We start from the raw sequence: 12,808 nt of genomic DNA on the forward strand, positions 1-12,808 counted from the left end.
AACACACTGTTCTCTGGATGTAGTTTTTATTTACTCATGACAATTGAAGCTTTGCTTGTTCAAAGAGCATGTTGGTTTTGCTTTATCATGAAAATAATAACTTCGATTTTTTACTCTGGTCAATTAAGCATTTTGTTTAGTATTGTTGGCGATAGGGACAAGGTTGGCCCCATCCAATTCCTAAAATATACTATCAAATTGCATGGAGCTTTGACAATGACATTTGGAGTGTGTATATAACAACTCAAAACATTTTCGTTCCACCGACGAAAACAGATTTTTTATTTTTATTTTTGGTTTCTAATTAAAAAAAGAATAAAAGAAAATTGTTTAAATATTTGTTTGTTTTTGTTTTTTTTGTTTTTTTTTTTTTTGGGTGTGAAAAGAGAGGAAGTTTTATTCATTTAAACATCAAGTAAATAGATTTGTCCATGGGACATCCATAGAGGATGCCTTAGTTACAAAAGAGTTTAGGAGTGCACTCTCAAGGAGTACCTACTTGCAAAAGGTCCCATATATAAGGGTGTTAAGGTCTAAAAAAGTCACAATACCCAAGTCCAAAGAAATAAGCGCAAGGGGCCATGAAAAAGAGAAGAAATGGTAAGCCCAAGAGGCTTGAAACCCAAAAAACATCAAGAAGAAAAAAGGGGAAGCCTAGAAGCTTATGAGAAAAGAAGAAAGAAAAGGAAAAGAAGCCCATGTCAGAGGATTGAAGAAGAAAGCTGAGCCGGGATCCTCAGAGACTGCCAAAAGGCTCGGGATCCCCCAGGCGTGTAAGCACAGTCAAGAAAAGATTAAGACAATTCAAAATAAAAAGACAAAAAGAAACACAAGAAACAGAGGAGAGACCACGTCCTTCTCAAGCGTCAAACGACCCAGCAAGAAAAAGAGGAAAGAATTAGCGACCTCTCATAGTGCAAGTGGGTAGCACCTCAGGGAACCAGAATGAAGAAGTATAAAAAATGGAGTAGCAGTGGAAGACTTTCAAACAGGCAGAGTGGAATTCCGCCCGTTTGAGAAAAAAGATAAAGAAGAATGACGGCCAAAAGTTGGATCGAGAAGAGCGTGACCTCAGCATATTCCGAAATAGGTAATCAGCCATGGACTTTCAAAGAAACAAAACTAAAAGGAAGGAAAGGATGAAGAACAGGGAAACTGAACCCACTGGGCGATGGGCACAATACATACTCTGGTACCCAAAGGGCAAAACAGGGGAATCAATAGTTCCCCTGGGACTCCAGAATATCACTATAAAAAGGGGAAAGGATTGCGAAGAAAGGGAGAAAAAATTTGGAACGGGAGAATCATTGATAAAATTCTGTCGAGAAGAATAAACCCAGAGAAAATTAGTAAAATTATTTCCCGGTATCCTAGAGAAAGCCACTATAGCACATACTCGGATTAAAAAATAATCAAATTTTGCAAGTCTTAAAGGTTAGAATAACCATTTAAGACTGTAATTTTTGAGCTTGCTTGAACCTTGTATCACATCTTAGTGAGCATACTGTAATCATAATAAAGAAAATTCAATGAAATATTCTCTACTGATCTGAGGATCCCTAACCATTACTTTGTACTATTTTGTTCTCTGCATTACTTTGCTGTTTTGATTTGTTGTTCAATACAAATATCCTTGTTTGTTAGATTATATGTATTATAGGAAGCATGCCCTGTGCACCACTTGATTCTTAAACAACCCTTTAGCTGCGGTGAATCAAAACCCAGTCAACCAAACTACAACTATTCGGCTCGGGATCCTTGGGCCTGTGTGCTAAGAAAAAAAAACACTCTCACAAAGGGTTTGTTACAAAAAAAGGACACAGGATATTTTGCAAGTCTGCTTCTGTACTTTTTTTTCCTCTTAATCATGCCATCTGTTATCATGTTTGTTTCACGGAAAACGTGACATGGAAATAAAATTGTTTAAATATTTGTTTGTTTGTTTTTTGTGCGAAAAGAGAGGAAGTTTTATTCATTTAAACATCAAGTAAATAGATTTGTCCATGGGACATCCATAGAGGATGCCTTAGTTACAAAAGAGTTCAGGAGTGCACTCTCTAGGAGAAACTACTTGCAAAAGGTCCCATATATAAGGGTTTGTTACAAAAAAAGGACATGGGATATTTTGTAAGTCTGCTTCTGTACTTTTTTTTCCTCTTAATCATGCCATCTATTATCATGTTTGTTTCACGAAAAACGTGACGTGGAAGGACGGTCCATTGTAAGTTCAGGAGGGTTTTGCAATCACAAATTGAGGAGCTAAAGCCGGAGCCATACCACCTTTATTTGTTAGCCAATGAAGGACAAGTTCATAATCAATTTGGAAGTTTATATATTTGAAATCAAGTTCCCAAGCAAATATGTAAACCCTCTCTAATTGCCCATAATTCAGTTGAGTTGTTTGTTGTGCTTCTGCTGTGTATGGAGAACCATATTATCCATTTTTCAAATCTATCCTGAATCACACCAGCTCTTGCTGTGCCGGGATTTCCTTGTACGCTTCCATCTGTATTAGGTGTGACAAACTGATCATGTAGATTCTGCCAAGTAATGTAAGTTGTTATTTTAGGACAATCATTTTTCTTAGTATGAGCCAAGTAGTAATATTCAGATGATAGGTGGTGAGTTTTGTGCAAGGATCGATTAAGTGAGGCTGAAGGAGGGTGAAATATTCTGTCATATATTTAATTATATATATATATATATATATATAAACAAAAACTTAACTCAAACAAACTTTTTTGTAGTGTTTCCATATAAAAAAATATCAAAGTTAATATTTGATGTCCTTAGTTACTAGCCGACCACCACCGGATTCATTACCAGCTGACTCATAATAAAGATAGAAGATAAACGTCAATGGTCATGTGGTCTAATACCATTTCATCATTTTCTTCAAAGCTAAATTCAGGGTAAATACTCAAATTACCTTAATTCACACTTACAAAAAATAAAAAAATAAAAAAAAATGGGAAAAGAAAAGAATTAGACAAAATGTATACCATCTCCAAACAAATTTTATTTTTAATTTTTAAATATCCATGATTTCTGTAATCGAGTATGTCTGTCATCCTAGCAATTTTTCACACTTATAATTGGACTCATATGCTCTTGAATATGGTTGAGTGATTTTCACACTTAGCAATTAGTGCATCAGTGCAACATTTTTTCTGTTTAATTGGCTGTCATTATTAGAGGGCGGTTGATGATTACGTTATGTCGTTATTATGAAAGTCCTTAGCTAATGCTATTGAGGCAAAATCAAATTTGCTAGAGGCTAGAGGCTAGAGTTGGTCCTTCCCTTCCCAAATAACACAGACTCTATGACAAGGACAACACAAAATCTAGGTATTGGTTGAGAATCAATCAAAAATATAACACCATAATTTTGTCAGGAACAAATTCATGACTTGGGATATCTTCTTCATGACTCCAAAAAATGGGGGACAAATTTGTTAGCAAGGTCTCTCAAGTGATCATGTCACTCATGAAAATATATTGACACATAGGTCACTCTCATACAATGGCAGCTTCAGGAATATTTTTCAAGGTGGTCAATAAAAAATTTAAATTATACAAAATTTAATAATAAAAAAATTCCATATATTGAGGAAAAAAAACACACACACAAATACATAAAATTTTACAATTTTCTTTTCAAATTTTCTTATTGTGAAATCTTTGCATGATAATTTCATTATTAATGCTGTAAGTTACATCTTTTCAAAATATTAGTTAGATATATATTTTTTTTTTTGGATTTTTTCTTTTTGTTTGTAAGGACCTAATATATTGTTAAGTAGATTAAAGTTTAAGAATAAAGTTGACTACAAAGTTGTAGCTTAAGGTTACAACTACCACTAAACAAATTAACATGATTACATATTTTAAAAATCTAATTGCTGAATTGTATGCTCTTTATGTTTTTAAAACGCTTATCAAATTTCATGTCAATCATATATTATTTACTATTTGATCCATAAACTTATTATTTACTATTTGATCCATAAATTTATTTTTTATGTATAATTTTAGACTACAAAAACTCGAAATTTAAAGATTTGATTGATGACATAACTATTGATATTTGATATTCTTGAAATTTTATAAGTACAGAGAATATAAGAAGAAAATATAATCCAATGGTAGATTTGTCAAAATTCACATCTAATAAAAGATATTAAGTGAAGTTGTAGCCTTAGTCTATGTGGGGGTGACAAACCAAGGAGCCCATATCAATGTATATGTTGAGCCAGGAGCCCAACCCAAAGAAGAACTCCTCCTCGGCCAAGCAAGGCCGAGGACAAAGGGAGGCTTGGAAATATCTAAGGGAAAATTGCTACTATTACATTAAGTACTCTGCAACTAACTAAACCCTACTTTTCAGCATTTACAACCACTCCCAACGACTTTGGGAAGGGGCTGATGGGACAAATATCATCACTATCAACCTAAATCTACACGTGAACGATGAAAAAGGGAAGAAGATAGTATAAATAGGAGTGAAAGATAGAATAAAGAGGAAGAAGGAGTCTCCTCGGATTTTATCCGAGGACGTTTCTTCTTAGTAAATCTATGTCATCTTTCTTTCTTTATCATCCAGACCTGTTGGTTGATCGTCTGACTCACTAAGGTCCAAGTTTCCAACCTATTTTCTACAAATTTATTGTATTGGTTTCATTAAACCAAGACTCCATACAATTTGGCTTGGGTTCCGAAATTGAGACCCTACAGTCTACATCTAATTTTGTCCAAAGTGTAATTATGTTGGGTCTAAAAAAATTTAAGATGGTCCCAAATATTTTTAAAAAATAAAAAAATCATAACACTTTTAAAATTTACATATAATAATATATTTTTTTTCAAGTCAGCTAGCATATACCATTTTTTAGATCAAGATGATAGATTTTATTAACCAGTATAGACTGAACAATGAGAAAGAGGATTGGAGGACATACTTCAATCCATGAGAGAGGATCAGGATCAGGATCCTCCATCTCTTTTGAGAGCCCAGCTAAAGCATGGGCTGCCCGATTACGTGCCTTACTTAAAAAGCAAAAGAAAATGAATAAACCAGAATTTCCTTTAATTCCAAGGCATAGCTATAAGCTTGCTGGACTAGATGAGTCATATTTGCATTTGAACCAGACACTCAAGATTCATTATGAAGAATCCATATCATCCAAGCAGACACAGAAATTTTTTTCAGATTTAATGACTTTAAGCAAGACATGGCCATGCACGTGGATAAAGTCACTAAAAGCTATGTTATCAGCTGCAATCAATTACAAAAATCAAGGAAAACACCTCCAAACCTCTGCAGAATTTCCATATATATCATTCAAGCGTATACTTCAAAAGAAATGAAAGTCTTTAATTAGTGAATGCATGATTCATGAACAGATTGCAGGACTTTTTCACATATGATAAAAGATCTTTATACCATTGAGTGACATTTAAGTTAACCTTTTCTATTCTCTCACATGTCTTTTGACTCATTTTTAAATTTTATTTGTGTTATAGAATTATTTTTTTATACAAGGATCACCTGTATATCGAGTTTTCCAAATGTCTTATTTAATTCTGTAGTTTCTTTTGAACCCTCTATCACTTACAAATTATTAATAGAAGTTTTGTGAATAACATGTAAAGTTCAATATTTTTTTCCCGTTTTAATAAATTAAAAAAAAAAAAAAAAGTTTAGGAGTCTTTTGACAATAATTTTAAAGTGTAAAATTATATACAATCAATCACACACACAACTTGTAACAAAATAAGTAGTGCATACTTGTAACAACATTTAATATAAAACAAAGCAATCATTATGTAACAAATATTTAATTAACATAAAACAAATCAATCATTAATAGTATATACGGGAAGAGCAAGTAATGGTTATGGGAGTGACTTCCATTAGGATAGAGGCACAGAGCTCGAACACATTTTGAACATGGAATCTGACCTCGTTCATCTCAATAATTTCAAATTAATGTTTAAAATGTTGTCTGCCATTTATTTTACGTTTCTGAATTTTTGAGCACATTCTTGAAGGTAGTGTGAATCTTTGTAAAAGTGCTTGCTTGGCCATTATATTATACCACAAATAGAACCAACAATTGCCCCGAGTCTGTCCAGGTATCAACCAGGAATCTTTGAGTACTTTTATGCAAGACCTTGGCCCAAAAAGAAGAGTCATTTTGTGGAAGACATATTAAAGACAGTTCTTGTTCTTGACCTTTTTATACACTCCATATCAAATGCACGTAGCCTCACACACCTTGTCAATTTCTAGTAGTTCAAGCAGTTTATACTTCTCCTATTATGGTAGAAATTATGGATTTGATTAGGTCATGAATAATGCATTCAAACCATATCTTTTCATCATATTGAGTTGCAGTTTGAAGCAATTCATTAATTTTTTTTTTCCTTTTTTTTGTCATTATTTTATGTACCCAACAATAATTTGCACCACAAATTAGCCGTCAGTGAATTTTAAACAATGTCTCTCTCTCTCTCTTTTTGGGGACCCTATAGCTACATCATGTGTACTTTTTTTTTTGGCTGGATGCATTATGTGTACCAATGGATGAAGGAAGAAAAACTTTCTACAAAATTGGAATTTTTTTTTAATATTTTATACTCTTCTACATGATCTCCTTGAAGTCAAAACAATCTTTTTTGCTCAATTGGTTAAAAGATTGCCCTTGTCGGAAAGGTGTCACATTGTGAAATTTTATGATTTTATCTGGAATTTTGTCTTATGATGATACTAAGTCCTATGTAGTTTCAACCAATATCCAACATTCAGGCAAAGGGAACATTCAATTAGTTTGTGTGACAAAATAGTAAACATACACAACCAACACAAAGTTTACCGATAAATATTTCCAACCTTGATTACTTATATCTTAAAGCGTACAAAGGAACACTAAGGATTTTTTCTCACCAAAAGCTACATTAGCCTAATCAACAACAAGGTTACAAAGCCATAGAGTTTGATGTTTCCCTTCAGAGTCCACTCAGATTTTGCCCCTCACATGCACATGCTGTTGACACCTCCAACAACCTAGGTTATAAGTTATAACAAGCAAGAAACAGTTGCTAAGTTTATATTTAGCATCACAATTGTTGACACCCCCAACAAATGAATGTTGTCACATTATGGGAACTACCTAAGACACAACTGCATGATGTCTTGTAGCCTTTCCATGCTGCCAACGCTCAACAAAGACTGCATTTAGACCAAGTTGTTGTCACCTATTAGACATATGTGCACAACCAAGCTATATACGCACATGTTGTAGCCCAAGACAGGCCTTGTGGCAGCCTAAGAACACTGACCAGCACATAACCTTAGTCCATGCGCCACAATGTGGAAGGCTTGCCCTGTAGCAATAATGCCACTTCCAAGTTTGGCCATAATAGTCCATACATATAGCACATCAGTATCACCACCCATATGCAATCCAGCCACACTTGGACTTGAAAGCCACAACCCAAAACATGTTTTTCTCATTTTAATCCAACATTCTACCTACTCATGTAGCCTAGCCCGAGCTTCCACACACGCAACCTACACACTGGCCTACAATCTGTACATGACAAGATCACACAAAGCTGTCATGGTTCATTATATTACATATACTGCCCACAACACACCCATGATCTTGGAGCTTGCCGACTATAAGTTTATTACTTTTGCAAAGCTATTGTCATACTGCCATTTAGCCAACATGAGTATTCATGCACCTCCGGTGACAGAAGCAATATAAATATATATAGGATTTTGTTAACGGATACCTTAAATACATTTATTTTGAAAATACTTTTAGAAACTTTAAGATTTTTTTTACAGTTTTTAGAGTCTAATGAGTGCACTTAGAACATTTGTTAATAAATTATTTTAAAAAAGTTTTGATACCACTTTTAAAAGAAATATAAAAAAATTGTAAAAAAAAAAAAGTCAATTGTTTTTATTTTTTTAATTTTTCCACAAAATATTTCTAAAGAGTATTTTCTAAACAAATATCCTTAAAGCATTCATTAAAAAAATTCATTAATAAAACATTAAATGCATCGATCTTAATCATTGTCATTGGGCACTCGATTAAAATTCATTTTTAAAAGTGAGGGAGGGTGTATATATATATATATATGGAAAATGCTAACGAGTGCTCTTAGAGTACTGGTTAATAATCAATTTAAAGAAAGTTTTTATGGGAAATGAAAAAAAAGTCATTAATATTTTGACAGTTTTTTTCATTTTCCATAAAAGTGGTATCAAAACTTTCCTAAAATGGATTATTAATGAGTGCCCTTAAGGCACTCGTTAACATGACCCTATATATATATTTTTTTTAAATGATAAGAGGGAGGAGGGAACGAAACCTACCTAAGACATACTCCCTCCATCCTACTTTGTTTGTCTTCTATTCTATTTTAGGATGTCCCAAAATATTGTCCTGTTTCTAAAAATAAAAATCATTAATTTACTAATGTTCCTATTATACTCCTATTTTATTAATAATTCAAATTTTTGATATATTTATTTAAGGGTAGTTTTAAAAACTTATACATTTTTAAAAGGTAGACAAGATAATAAATGATGTTCCCTTAAAAAGTTTGACTTTTCAAACAGGACAAACAAAATAGAACGGAGGGAGAATATACCTAATACCTCTCTCATGTCCATAAATTTGTTTGGCAGGCATGTGTGTAAGGTGCCAACACAAAGGCCAAAGCTATCCATACATTAGATTCTAACTAGCTTGTAACTCCATGCATATACTTGGATATACTTAAAGATATACAATAAGATGTATAATATAATTCTTATATATATAATTTAAATACTATTGATAGTCATATTTATATTTTGTTATCTCTTTAAAATTTTTTGCAAAGATAATATTAGGTATAAAATGTAAATTGTCCATTTAAAAAAAAAAAATTATTATGAAGCATTTATTTTTTATTTATTTATTTTTTTACGATTCATTTAGTCTAGACTCTTTGGTTTTTGTACTTAGTAATTCACTTGGATGAATATTTATGATGTGGTCCCACATTTAATTCTAAAATCAAGAAATAAAACTCTTTAAGAATAAATAATTTAGGACACATGGCGTAAAATTGGAACTTTAATTTGAAATTCTAATTTAAGTTTCTCTCAACTTCAACTATTATTATATATATAGATTCTGACTTTTGTAGTTATGTACCCAATTAACATGAGGTGGTTGCTTCTTGTAGTTATTGTATTGCTAAGCATTAGTATTACTACTTTTTTGTTAAACATTAATTGTTTGAATAATACGTTTGTTGGCAGGATTGATGATTAAGATGATAATATAAAAAGTTAAGGGATATTTAATTATGAATAGTTATTATGTCGGTTGATTTCTTATTACTCCTCACTCCTCAACTCTCAATCAATGCAAATCATTTAAAGACTGAGTGCATCTTCTTCCCCACTTCTTTTGCTGTCTGGACTTTGGCATGCTTTAACTCCTTGCTCTCTCTCTCTCTCTCTCTCTCTCTCTCTCTCTCTCTCTCTCAGTCTCAGTCATTGTCTTTATAGTGTATAGTATACTACTTTTTTCTCTCTTATACTTTATATTTCTCCAAGCTAAAAGTCATTGTTTATGTCCCGCAGTCATGCTTCTACATTTGATTTTCCATGTGCAAAGACCATAATGCTATGCTATTACTAGACGAAGGGTCACTCTCAGTGTTTCAAAGCCCTCATGTGCTTTGTGTGATTTGCTCTTATTTTATCAAATCCAAGGTTGGCCAAATTATGAATGTAAGATTTTTATTTTATTTTATTATTTCAAAGGAATGAATGCATGATTAATCATTCATCTAATAAGAAACAAATAGTGAATACATTATTATGCAGCCACTAACCCTCAAAAGAAAAATACGGAGTAGGAGAAAGAGAGAGAGAGAGTTTTGTGGGGCTAACTCAAGGATCAAGGCCTATACTGTAGCCCAATTTCACATTATGATGTGAACTTGAACTACTTAGAGTATAGATTGCTTAGGTTGATGGTTTAGGGTCCGGCTCCTCTCCCGTTAGAAACCCTCCCGTTCTCTCCATTTTTTGTATAAATAAAGGACACGTGGCAATTAAATGATCTAATGGTTCAAAAAAAGCCACTTCAAGCTATCCTATTACGTGCAATCTCCTATCCTTCGCCTCTCCCTTCTCTCTGCAACATCACCGCTGCCGGACCCATTCTCTGCTTGTTTTTTTTTTTTTTTTGAAGTGGCACAACAATGAGTGGGTAGGAAGGCTTCTGGTGGGATCTCGATAGCAGCATGATACTTCGTGGAGTGGCTTGACTGGATTGAGGGTAAGCGTTCACTTTATCTGGGTTTCTCTGCTGAAGATGGCATAAATAGTGATTTTGGGTTGAGGGATGGGTAACCTGTGTGTTGTGATTTCCGATGTGAGTAATTTCTTTGCGGTGTCAATGAACAGAAGGGCATGGCAATGGTTATGAAGATGGCGTTACAACAGTGAAGTAATTTTTCTGTTTTTGTTTTGTGGGTTCCTGAGGGGTAGAAGTGTTAAGAATATGAATCCTAGTAAATCACCATTTGTTGAAGCTATTGAAGATAAAGTTAGAGAAAAATATAAAGTCGCACATAACATTAGATAACTAGAGTTTATCCTTCTTTGTTGTAATTTTTTTTTTTTTTTCAAATGCTTGTAATTATCCTTATAAATGAAATCCATATGGAAGCCTGGAGATTGATTTGGCCACTAGCTTTCTTTACACTGTTTTTCAAACTAGAAGAACACTATGGCAGGGAATGATTTTATTTTATATTTTTTTAGAACCCAATTTACTGCTGCTTGGGTATTTTTGCTTCTTAGGATGCAAAATGGTGAAAATATTAAAGATCTTAACATTCATTTTCATATTTTGACAGTAAGAGTTAGCCAAATGGATTGAATTTCTATAAAATTTTCTGGCTGTGATTATAACAAGTCTTCAGTTTTTTAAAGTGGTATTAAACCTTTATACCTGCATTCTTATAGTAAAAAAAGGTTCTTTTTGTTGATTTCTTTGAAAAACTCAAGTTCATAAGTGATGAAGTTTGAAATGATGATGACATTGATGAGTTTGTTAGAAAACAAGGAGAGAATGGGTCCGATGGTGATGTTTCAGAGAATAGAGGGAGGCGAAGGGTAGAAGATTGCAGAACTAAAGATAGTTTGAGTTGGCTTTTTTTGAACCATTAGATCATTTAATTGCCACGTGTCCTTTATCTATACAAAAAAGGGAGAGAACGGGAGGGTTTCTAACGGGAGAGGAGCCTAACCCGATGGTTTAATACATGATAAGACAAACATGACACTTAATTTTTTTTTTTTTTTTTTTTTTTATGGAATCTGAGGATGTCCCATCAAGTAAATGGTCTAGATGGTTGATTCTAGGTTATAATTATGGTTTCTTGAGTCTTACACTAAATGTGGCCCCATCATATACTTCGAATAAGCAATTAAGCATTGATTGAGGGGAAAAAGGAAACAACACAAGGGTCACTCGAGAGATAATGGGATTGGAGGAAGCTTTTTCAATGGTTAAAGTCAACAAAATACAATTTCCCACCAGCACTTCAATCTAATCTATTGAAATGCCTTTTATAAGTATAACTAAACGACTTCTTCCCATAATATATCAGCTATTTTTCTTGCATATATATATATATATTTTGTTCCAGAACTCCAAAAATTAATAAATTAAAGAAATGAACTTTCGTTTAATGGAATAGGGTAAGAGCAATTTCTAAACCTTTAATTCCTCACGTATAGAATTATCCACAAAGTTAGTTCATTTTTGAGAGTTCAGTTGTGAACTACAATTGCATTGTGACGTAGACTTTGTAGTTAATGCACAAAGGCAAAGTTAGAATATTTATGCATTATGTGAGATCCTCGTGGACTTTGGACCGTCCAATTTCTTGCTATCGAGTGTCGAGGAGTACATGTTCCATTCCATTTCAAAGTAGACATACTCTAAAGTCCTGAAAGTCCCATCAAACTATTTTACAAAAAATCAACAAGGGAATACAACTTTTGAAAAAAAATTGATTTTCAGAAAGAAAAAATGGAAAAGAATCTTTATACTTTGCCATTACCACAAGTACAACATAAGCAGTGTTTAACTAAGTACTTTTTGACAGAAACTACTCTTTTTTTTCCCTGCAATTAGTTATACGAAGTCAAGAAAAACAAAAGTTTTGATAATTTTTTTTTTTTTTTATATTTGTTGACGTGAATAATAAATTTAAAAAAAAAAACGATGATGATAATCGGTAAATGCTAAGATCATAAATTTTGTTATAATTTGTGCATGTAACAAGTTGTGAGTAGTGTAGTAAAAAAGGTGGGTCCTTCTAAACCTTTAATTCCTCACGTATAGAATTATCCACAAAGTTAGTTCATTTTTGAGAGTTCAGTTGTGAACTACAATTGCATTGTGACGTAGACTTTGTAGTTAATGCACAAAGGCAAAGTTAGAATATTTATGCATTATGTGAGATCCTCGTGGACTTTGGACCGTCCAATTTCTTGCTATCGAGTGTCGAGGAGTACATGTTCCATTCCATTTCAAAGTAGACATACTCTAAAGTCCTGAAAGTCCCATCAAACTATTTTACAAAAAATCAACAAGGAAATACAACTTTTGAAAAAAAATTGATTTTCAGAAAGAAAAAATGGAAAAGAATCTTTATGCTTTGCCATTACCACAAGTACAACATGAGCAGTGTTTAACTAAGTACTTTTTGACAG

This window comes from Quercus lobata, chromosome 2 (assembly GCF_001633185.2).
Source record: "Quercus lobata isolate SW786 chromosome 2, ValleyOak3.0 Primary Assembly, whole genome shotgun sequence".
Lineage (NCBI taxonomy): Eukaryota > Viridiplantae > Streptophyta > Magnoliopsida > Fagales > Fagaceae > Quercus > Quercus lobata.